An 11,929-nucleotide genomic window follows, 5' to 3' on the forward strand; every position below is an offset into this window, starting at 1 on the left:
ACATGCTAGAAATGCTCCCATTGAGCTAGTTAGCTTATTGTGAGAATATTGCAATTGTCTGACAAAAGTGAAAAATGTAAATTTTCAATTTCAACCAAACATGCTAGAAATGCTCCAATTGAGCTAATTAGCTTATTGTGAGAATATTACAAACGTCTGACAAAAGTGAAAAATGTAAATTTCCAATTTCAACCAAACATGCTAGAAATGCTCCAATTGAGCTAATTAGCTTATTGTGAGAATATTGCAATTGTCTGACAAAAGTGAAAAATGTAAATTTCCAATTTCAACCAAACATGCTAGAAATGTTCCAATTGAGCTAATTAGCTTATTGTGAGAATATTGCAATTGTCTGACAAAAGTGAAAAATGTAAATTTCCAATTTCAACCAAACATGCTAGAAATGTTCCAATTGAGCTAATTAGCTTATTGTGAGAATATTGCAATTGTCTGACAAAAGTGAAAAATGTAAATTTCCAATTTCAACCAAACATGCTAGAAATGCTCCAATTGAGCTAATTAGCTTATTGTGAGAATATTGCAATTGTCTGACAAAAGTGAAAAATGTAAATTTCCAATTTCAACCAAACATGCTAGAAATGTTCCAATTGAGCTAATTAGCTTATTGTGAGAATATTACAAACGTCTGACAAAACTGAAAAATGTAAATTTCCAATTTCAACCAAACATGCTAGAAATGCTCCAATTGAGCTAATTAGCTTATTGTGAGAATATTACAAACGTCTGACAAAAGTGAAAAATTTAAAATTCCAATTTCAATCAAACATGCTAGAAATGCTCCAATTGCGCAAATAAGCCTACTGTAAGAATTTTACAAACGTTTGACAAAACTGAAAAATGTAAATTTTCAATTTCAACCAAACATGCTAGAAATGCTCCAATTGAGCTAATTAGCTTATTGTGAGAATATTGCAATTGTCTGACAAAAGTGAAAAATATAAAGTTCCAATTTCAACCAAACATGCTAGAAATGCTCCAATTGAGCTAATTAGCTTATTGTGAGAATATTGCAATTCTCTGACAAAAGTGAAAAATGTAAATTTCCAATTTCAACCAAACATGCTAGAAATGCTCCAATTGAGCTAATTAGCTTATTGTGAGAATATTACAAACGTCTGACAAAACTGAAAAATGTAAATTTCCAATTTCAACCAAACATGCTAGAAATGCTCCAATTGAGCTAATTAGCTTATTGTGAAAATATTGCAATTGTCTGACAAAAATGAAAAATGTAAAGTTCTAATTTCAACCAAACATGCTAGAAATGTTCCAATTGAGCTAATTAGCTTATTGTGAGAATATTGCAATTGTCTGACAAAAGTGAAAAATGTAAATTTCCAATTTCAACCAAACATGCTAGAAATGCTCCCATTGAGCTAGTTAGCTTATTGTGAGAATATTGCAATTGTCTGACAAAAGTGAAAAATGTAAATTTTCAATTTCAACCAAACATGCTAGAAATGCTCCAATTGAGCTAGTTAGCTTATTGTTAGAATATTGCAATTGTCTGACAAAAGTGAAAAATGTAAATTTTCAATTTCAACTAAACATGCTAGAAATGCTCCAATTGCGCAAATAAGCCTACTGTAAGAATTTTACAAATGTCTGACAAAACTGAAAATTTAAATTTTCAATTTCAACCAAACATGCTAGAAATGCTCCAATTGAGCTAATTAGCTTATTGTGAGAATATTGCAAATGTTTGACAAAAGTGAAAAATGTAAATTTCCAATTTCAACCAAACATGCTAGAAATGCTCCAATTGAGCTAATTAGCTTATTGTGAGAATATTACAAACGTCTGACAAAACTGAAAAATGTAAATTGCCAATTTCAACCAAACATGCTAGAAATGCTCCATTTGAGCTAATTAGCTTTTTGTGAGAATATTACAAACGTCTGACAAAACTGATAAATGTAAATTTCCAATTTCAACCAAACATGCTAGAAATGCTCCAATTGAGCTAATTAGCTTATTGAGAGAATATTGCAATTGCCTGACAAAAGTGAAAAGTGTAAATTTCCAATTTCAACCAAACATGCTAGAAATGCTCCAATTGAGCTAATTAGCTTATTGTGAGAATATTACAAACGTCTGACAAAACTGAAAAAGGTGAATTTCCAATTTCAACCAAACATGCTAGAAATGCTCGAATTGCGAAATAAGCCTACTGTAAGAATTTTACAAACGTTTGACAAAACTGAAAAATGTAAATTTTCAATTTCAACCAAACATGCTAGAAATGCTCCAATTGAGCTAATTAGCTTATTGTGAGAATATTGCAATAGTCTGACAAAAGTGAAAAATATAAAGTTCCAATTTCAACCAAACATGCTAGAAATGCTCCAATTGAGCTAATTAGCTTATTGTGAGAATATTGCAATTGTCTGACAAAAGTGAAAAATGTAAATTTCCAATTTCAACCAAACATGCTAGAAATGCTCCCATTGAGCTAGTTAGCTTATTGTGAGAATATTGCAATTGTCTGACAAAAGTGAAAAATGTAAATTTTCAATTTAAACAAACATGCTAGAAATGCTCCAATTGAGCTAATTAGCTTATTGTGAGAATATTACAAACGTCTGACAAAAGTGAAAAAAGGTAAATTTCCAATTTCAACCAAACATGCTAGAAATGCTCCAATTGAGCTAATTAGCTTATTGTGAGAATATTGCAATTGTCTGACAAAAGTGAAAAATGTAAATTTCCAATTTCAACCAAACATGCTAGAAATGTTCCAATTGAGCTAATTAGCTTATTGTGAGAATATTGCAATTGTCTGACAAAAGTGAAAAATGTAAATTTTCAATTTCAACCAAACATGCTAGAAATGCTCCAATTGAGCTAGTTAGCTTATTGTGAGAATATTGCAATTGTCTGACAAAAGTGAAAAATGTAATTTTTCAATTTCAACCAAACATGCTAGAAATGCTCCAATTGAGCTAATTAGCTTATTGTGAGAATATTACAAACGTCTGACAAAAGTGAAAAATTTAAAATTCCAATTTCAATCAAACATGCTAGAAATGCTTCAATTGCGCAAATAAGCCTACTGTAAGAATTTTACAAACGTTTGACAAAACTGAAAAATGTAAATTTTCAATTTCAACCAAACATGCTAGAAATGCTCCAATTGAGCTAATTAGCTTATTGTGAGAATATTGCAATTGTCTGACAAAAGTGAAAAATATAAAGTTCCAATTTCAACCAAACATGCTAGAAATGCTCCAATTGAGCTATTTAGCTTATTGTGAGAATATTACAAACGTCTGACAAAACTGAAAAATGTAAATTTCCAATTTCAACCAAACATGCTAGAAATGCTCCAATTGAGCTAATTAGCTTATTGTGAGAATATTACAAACGTCTGACAAAACTGAAAAATGTAAATTTCCAATTTCAACCAAACATGCTAGAAATGCTCCAATTGAGCTAATTAGCTTATTGTGAGAATATTACAAACGTCTGACAAAACTGAAAAATGTAAATTTCCAATTTCAACCAAACATGCTAGAAATGCTCCAATTGAGCTAATTAGCTTATTGTGAGAATATTACAAACGTATGACAAAACTGAAAAATGTAAATTTCCAATTTCAACTAAACATGCTAGAAATGCTCCAATTGAGCTAATTAGCTTATTGTGAGAATATTGCAATTGTCTGACAAAAGTGAAAAATGTAAATTTCCAATTTCAACCAAACATGCTAGAAATGCTCCAATTGAGCTAATTAGCTTATTGTGAGAATATTGCAATTGTCTGACAAAAGTGAAAAAGGTAAATTTCCAATTTCAACCAAACATGCTAGAAATGCTCCAATTGAGCTAATTAGCTTATTGTGAGAATATTACAAACGTCTGACAAAGCTGAAAAATGTAAATTTCCAATTTCAACCAAACATGCTAGAAATGCTCCAATTGAGCTAATTAGCTTATTGTGAGAATATTGCAATTGTCTGACAAAAGTGAAAAATGTAAATTTCCAATTTCAACCAAACATGCTAGAAATGCTCCAATTGAGCTAATTAGCTTATTGTGAGAATATTACAAACGTCTGACAAAACTGAAAAATGTAAATTTCCAATTTCAACCAAACATGCTAGAAATGCTCAAATTCCGCAAATAAGCCTACTGTAAGAATTTTACAAACGTCTGACAAAGCTGAAAAATGTAAATTTCCAATTTCAACCAAACATGCTAGAAATGCTCCAATTGAGCTAATTAGCTTATTTTGAGAATATTACAAACGTCTGACAAAACTGAAAAATGTAAATTTCCAATTTCAACCAAACATGCTAGAAATGCTCCAAATGCGGAAATAAGCTTACTGTAAGAAGTGTACAAACATCTGACAAAACTGAAAAATGTAAATTTCCAATTTCAACCAAACACGCTAGAAATGCTCCAATTGAGCTAATTAGCTTATTTTGAGAATATTGCAATTGTCTGACAAAAGTGAAAAATGCAAATTTCCAATTTCAACTAAACATGCTAGAAATGCTCCAATTGAGCTAATTAGCTTATTGTGAGAATATTACAAACGTCTGACAAAACTGAAAAATGTAAATTTTCAATTTCAACCAAACATGCTAGAAATGCTCCAATTGAGCTAGTTAGCTTATTGTGAGAATATTACAAACCTCTTACAAAACTGAAAAATGTAAATTTTCAACTTCAACCAAACATGCTAGAAATGCTCCAATTGAGCTAATTAGCTTATTGTGAGAATATTACAAACGTCCGACAAAAGTGAAAAATGTAAATTTCCAATTTCAACCAAACATGCTAGAAATGCTCAAATTGAGCTAATTAGCTTATTGTGAGAATATTACAAACGTCTGACAAAACTGAAAAATGTAAATTTCCAATTTCAACCAAACATGCTAGAAATGCTCCAATTGAGCTAATTAGCTTATTGTGAGAATATTACAAACGTCTGACCAAACTGAAAAATGTAAATTTCCAATTTCAACCAAACAAGCTAGAAATGCTCCAATTGAGCTAATTAGCTTATTGTGAGAATATTACAAACGTCTGACAAAACTGAAAAATGTAAATTTCCAATTTCAACCAAACATGCTAGAAATGCTCCAATTGAGCTAATTAGCTTATTGTGAGAATATTACAAACGTCTGACCAAACTGAAAAATGTAAATTTCCAATTTCAACCAAACATGCTAGAAATGCTCCAATTGAGCTAATTAGCTTATTGTGAGAATATTACAAACGTCTGACAAAACTGAAAAATGTAAATTTCCAATTTCAACCAAACATGCTAATGATGCTCCAATTGAGCTAATTAGCTTATTGTGAGAATATTACAAACGTCTGACAAAAGTAAAAAATGTAAATTTCTGATTTCAACCAAACATGCTAGAAATGCTTCAATTGAGCTAATTAGCTTATTGTGAGAATATTACAAACGTCTGACAAAACTGAAAAATGTAAATTTCCAATTTCAACCAAACATGTTAGAAATGCTCCAATTGAGCTAATTAGCTTATTGAGAGAATATTGCAATTGTCTGACAAAAGTGAAAAATGTAAATATCCAATTTCAACCAAATATGCTAGAAATGTTCCAATTGAGCTAATTAGCTTATTGTGAGAATATTGCAATTGTCTGACAAAAGTGAAAAATGTAAATTTCCAATTTCAAGCAAACATGCTAGAAATGCTCCAATTGTGCTAATTAGCTTATTGTGAGAATATTACAAACGTCTGACAAAACTGAAAAATGTAAATTTCCAATTTCAACCAAACATGCTAGAAATGCTCCAATTGAGCTAATTAGCTTATTGTGAGAATATTACAAACGTCTGACAGAAGTGAAAAATTTATAATTCCAATTTTAATCAAACATGCTAGAAATGCTCCAATTGAGCTAATTAGCTTAATGTGAGAATATTACAAACGTCTGTCAAAACTGAAAAATTTAAATTTCCAATTTCAACCAAACATGCTAGAAATGCTCCAATTGAGTTAATTAGCTTATTGTGAGAATATTGCAATTGTATGAGAAAAGCGAAAAATGTAAATTTCCAATTTTAACCAAACATGCTAGAAATGCTCCAATTGAGCTAATTAGCTTATTGTGAGAATATTACAAACGTTTGACAAAAGTGAAAAATGTAAATTTCCAATTTCAACCAAACATGCTAGAAATGCTCCAATTGAGCTAATTAGCTTATTGTGAGAATATTACAAACGTCTGACAAAACTGAAAAATGTAAATTGCCAATTTCAACCAAACATGCTAGAAATGCTCCAATTGAGCTAATTAGCTTATTGTGAGAATATGGCAATTGTCTGACAAAAGCGAAAAATGTAAATTTCCAATTTCAACTAAACATGCTAGAAATGCTCCAATTGAGCTAATTAGCTTATTGTGAGAATATTACAAACGTCTGACAAAAGTAAAAAATGTAAATTTCTGATTTCAACCAAACATGCTAGAAATGCTCCAATTGAGCTAATTAGCTTATTGTGAGAATATTACAAACGTCTGACAAAACTGAAAAATAGAAATTTCCAATTTCAACCAAACATGCTAGAGAGGCTCTAATTGAGCTAATTAGCTTATTGTGAGAATATTGCAATTGTCTGAAAAAAGTGAAAAATGTAAACTTCCAATTTCAACCAAACATGCTAGAAATGTTCCAATTGAGCTAATTAGCTTATTGTGAGAATATCGCAATTGTCTGACAAAAGTGAAAAATGTAAATTTCCAATTTCAACCAAACATGCTAGAAATGCTCCACTTGAGCTAATTAGCTTATTGTGAGAACATTACAAACGTCTGACAAAAGTGAAAAATTTAAAATTCCAATTTCAATCAAACATGCTAGAAATGCTCCAATTGCGCAAATAAGCCTGCTGTAAGAATATTACAAACGTCTGACAAAACTGAAAATTTAAATTTTCAATTTCAACCAAACATGCTAGAAATGCTCCAATTGAGCTAATTAGCTTATTGTGAGAATATTACAAACGTCTGACAAAACTGAAAAATGTAAATTTCCAATTTCAACCAAACATGCTAGAAATGCTCCAATTGAGCTAATTAGCTTATTGTGAGAATATTACAAACGTCTGACCAAACTGAAAAATGTAAATTTCCAATTTCAACCAAACAAGCTAGAAATGCTCCAATTGAGCTAATTAACTTATTGTGAGAATATTACAAACGTCTGACAAAACTGAAAAATGTAAATTTCCAATTTCAACCAAACATGCTAGAAATGCTCCAATTGAGCTAATTAGCTTATTGATAGAATATTGCAATTGTCTGACAAAAGTGAAAAATGTAAATTTCCAATTTCAACCAAACACGCTAGAAATGCTCCAATTGAGCTAATTAGCTTATTGTTAGAATATTACAAACGTCTGACAAAAGTGAAAAATGTAAATTTCCAATTTCAACCAAACATGCTAGAAATGCTCCAATTGAGCTAATTAGCTTATTGTGAGAATATTACAAACGTCTGACAAAACTGAAAAATGTAAATTTCCAATTTCAACCAAACATGCTAGAAATGCTCCAATTGAGCTAATTAGCTTATTGTGAGAATATTACAAACGTCTGACAAAAGTAAAAAATGTAAATTTCTGATTTCAACCAAACATGCTAGAAATGCTCCAATTGAGCTAATTAGCTTATTGTGAGAATAATTATTACAAACGTCTGACAAAAGTAAAAAATGTAAATTTCCAATTTCAACCAAACATGCTAGAAATGCTCCAATTGAGCTAATTAGCTTATTGTGAGAATATTGCAATTGTTTGACAAAAGTGAAAAATGTAAATTTCCAATTTCAACCAAACATGCTAGAAATGTTCCAATTGAGCTAATTAGCTTATTGTGAGAATATTGCAATTGTCTGACAAAAGTGAAAAATGTAAATTTCCAATTTCAACCAAACATGCTAGAAATGCTCCAATTGTGCTAATTAGCTTATTGTGAGAATATTACAAACGTCTGACAAAAGTGAAAAATTTATAATTCCAATTTCAATCAAACATGCTAGAAATGCTCCAATTGCGCAAATAAGCCTACTGTAAGAATTTTACAAACGTCTGACAAAACTGAAAATTTAAATTTTCAATTTCAACCAAACATGCTAGAAATGCTCCAATTGAGCTAATTAGCTTATTGTGAGAATATTGCAATTGTTTGACAAAAGTGAAAAATGTAAATTTCCAATTTCAACCAAACATGCTAGAAATGCTCCAATTGAGCTAATTAGCTTATTGTGAGAATATTACAAACGTCTGACAAAACTGAAAAATGTAAATTTCTAATTTCAACCAAACATGCTAGAAATGTTCCAATTGAGCTAATTAGCTTATTGTGAGAATATTGCAACTGTATGACAAAAGCGAAAATTGCGAATTTCCAATTTCAACCAAACATGCTAGAAATGCTCCAATTGAGCTAATTAGCTTATTGTGAGAATATTACAAACGTATGACAAAACTGAAAAATGTAAATTTCCAATTTCAACTAAACATGCTAGAAATGCTCCAATTGAGCTAATTAGCTTATTGTGAGAATATTGCAATTGTCTGACAAAAGTGAAAAATGTAAATTTCCAATTTCAACCAAACATGCTAGAAATGCTCCAATTGAGCTAATTAGCTTATTGTGAGAATATTACAAACGTCTGACAAAGCTGAAAAATGTAAATTTCCAATTTCAACCAAACATGCTAGAAATGCTCCAATTGAGCTAATTAGCTTATTGTGAGAATATTGCAATTGTCTGACAAAAGTGAAAAATGTAAATTTCCAATTTCAACCAAACATGCTAGAAATGCTCCAATTGAGCTAATTAGCATATTGTGAGAATATTACAAACGTCTGACAAAACTGAAAAATGTAAATTTCCAATTTCAACCAAACATGCTAGAAATGCTCCAATTGCGCAAATAAGCCTACTGTAAGAATTTTACAAACGTCTGACAAAGCTGAAAAATGTAAATTTCCAATTTCAACCAAACATGCTAGAAATGCTCCAATTGAGCTAATTAGCTCATTGAGAGAATATTGCAATTGTCTGACAAAAGTGAAAAATGCAAATTTCCAATTTCAACTAAACATGCTAGAAATGCTCCAATTGAGCTAATTAGCTTATTTTGAGAATATTACAAACGTCTTACAAAACTGAAAAATGTAAATTTCCAATTTCAACCAAACATGCTAGAAATGCTCCAAATGCGGAAATAAGCTTACTGTAAGAAGTGTGCAAACGTCTGACAAAACTGAAAAATGTAAATTTCCAATTTCAACCAAACACGCTAGAAATGCTCCAATTGAGCTAATTAGCTTATTGAGAGAATATTGCAATTGTCTGACAAAATTAAAAAATGCAAATTTCCAATTCCAACTAAACATGCTAGAAATGCTCCAATTGAGCTAATTAGCTTATTGTGAGAATATTACAATTGTCTGACAAAACTGAAAAATGTAAATTTCCAATTTCAACCAAACATGCTAGAAATGCTCCAATTGAGCTAGTTAGCTTATTGTGAGAATATTACAAACGTCTGACAAAAGTGAAAAATGTAAATTTCCAATTTCAACCAAACATGCTAGAAATGCTCCAATTGAGCTAATTAGCTTATTGTGAGAATATTACAAACGTCTGACAAAACTGAAAAATGTAAATTTCCAATTTCAACCAAACATGCTAGAAATGCTCCAATTGAGCTAATTAGCTTATTGTGAGAATATTACAAACGTCTGACAAAAGTAAAAAATGTAAATTTCTGATTTCAACCAAACATGCTAGAAATGCTCCAATTGAGCTAATTAGCTTATTGTGAGAATATTACAAACGTCTGACAAAACTGAAAAATGTAAATTTCCAATTTCAACCAAACATGCTAGAAATGCTCCAATTGAGCTAATTAGCTTATTGTGAGAATATTGCAATTGTTTGACAAAAGTGAAAAATGTAAATTTCCAATTTCAAGCAAACATGCTAGAAATGTTCCAATTGAGCTAATTAGCTTATTGTGAGAATATTGCAATTGTCTGACAAAAGTGAAAAATGTAAATTTCCAATTTCAACCAAACATGCTAGAAATGCTCCAATTGTGCTAATTAGCTTATTGTGAGAATATTACAAACGTCTGACAAAAGTGAAAAATTTATAATTCCAATTTCAATCAAACATGCTAGAAATGCTCCAATTGCGCAAATAAGCCTACTGTAAGAATTTTACAAACGTCTGACAAAACTGAAAATTTAAATTTTCAATTTCAACCAAACATGCTAGAAATGCTCCAATTGAGCTAATTAGCTTATTGTGAGAATATTGCAATTGTTTGACAAAAGTGAAAAATGTAAATTTCCAATTTCAACCAAACATGCTAGAAATGCTCCAATTGAGCTAATTAGCTTATTGTGAGAATATTACAAACGTCTGACAAAACTGAAAAATGTAAATTTCCAATTTCAACCAAACATGCTAGAAATGTTCCAATTGAGCTAATTAGCTTATTGTGAGAATATTGCAACTGTATGACAAAAGCGAAAATTGTGAATTTCCAATTTCAACCAAACATGCTAGAAATGCTCCAATTGAGCTAATTAGCTTATTGTGAGAATATTACAAACGTATGACAAAACTGAAAAATGTAAATTTCCAATTTCAACTAAACATGCTAGAAATGCTCCAATTGAGCTAATTAGCTTATTGTGAGAATATTGCAATTGTCTGACAAAAGTGAAAAATGTAAATTTCCAATTTCAACCAAACATGCTAGAAATGCTCCAATTGAGCTAATTAGCTTATTGTGAGAATATTACAAACGTCTGACAAAGCTGAAAAATGTAAATTTCCAATTTCAACTAAACATGCTAGAAATGCTCCAATTGAGCTAATTAGCTTATTGTGAGAATATTGCAATTGTCTGACAAAAGTGAAAAATGTAAATTTCCAATTTCAACCAAACATGCTAGAAATGCTCCAATTGAGCTAATTAGCATATTGTGAGAATATTACAAACGTCTGACAAAACTGAAAAATGTAAATTTCCAATTTCAACCAAACATGCTAGAAATGCTCCAATTGCGCAAATAAGCCTACTGTAAGAATTTTACAAACGTCTGACAAAGCTGAAAAATGTAAATTTCCAATTTCAACCAAACATGCTAGAAATGCTCCAATTGAGCTAATTAGCTCATTGAGAGAATATTGCAATTGTCTGACAAAAGTGAAAAATGCAAATTTCCAATTTCAACTAAACATGCTAGAAATGCTCCAATTGAGCTAATTAGCTTATTTTGAGAATATTACAAACGTCTTACAAAACTGAAAAATGTAAATTTCCAATTTCAACCAAACATGCTAGAAATGCTCCAAATGCGGAAATAAGCTTACTGTAAGAAGTGTGCAAACGTCTGACAAAACTGAAAAATGTAAATTTCCAATTTCAACCAAACACGCTAGAAATGCTCCAATTGAGCTAATTAGCTTATTGAGAGAATATTGCAATTGTCTGACAAAATTAAAAAATGCAAATTTCCAATTCCAACTAAACATGCTAGAAATGCTCCAATTGAGCTAATTAGCTTATTGTGAGAATATTACAATTGTCTGACAAAACTGAAAAATGTAAATTTCCAATTTCAACCAAACATGCTAGAAATGCTCCAATTGAGCTAGTTAGCTTATTGTGAGAATATTACAAACCTCTGACAAAACTGAAAAATGTAAATTTTCAACTTCAACCAAACATGCTAGAAATGCTCCAATTGAGCTAATTAGCTTATTGTGAGAATATTACAAACGTCTGACAAAACTGAAAAATGTAAATTTCCAATTTCAACCAAACATGCTAGAAATGCTCAAATTGAGCTAATTAGCTTATTGTGAAAATATTACAAACGTCTGACAAAACTGAA

Source organism: Watersipora subatra, unplaced genomic scaffold, assembly GCF_963576615.1.
Source record: "Watersipora subatra unplaced genomic scaffold, tzWatSuba1.1 SCAFFOLD_30, whole genome shotgun sequence".
Taxonomy (NCBI): Eukaryota; Metazoa; Bryozoa; class Gymnolaemata; order Cheilostomatida; family Watersiporidae; genus Watersipora; species Watersipora subatra.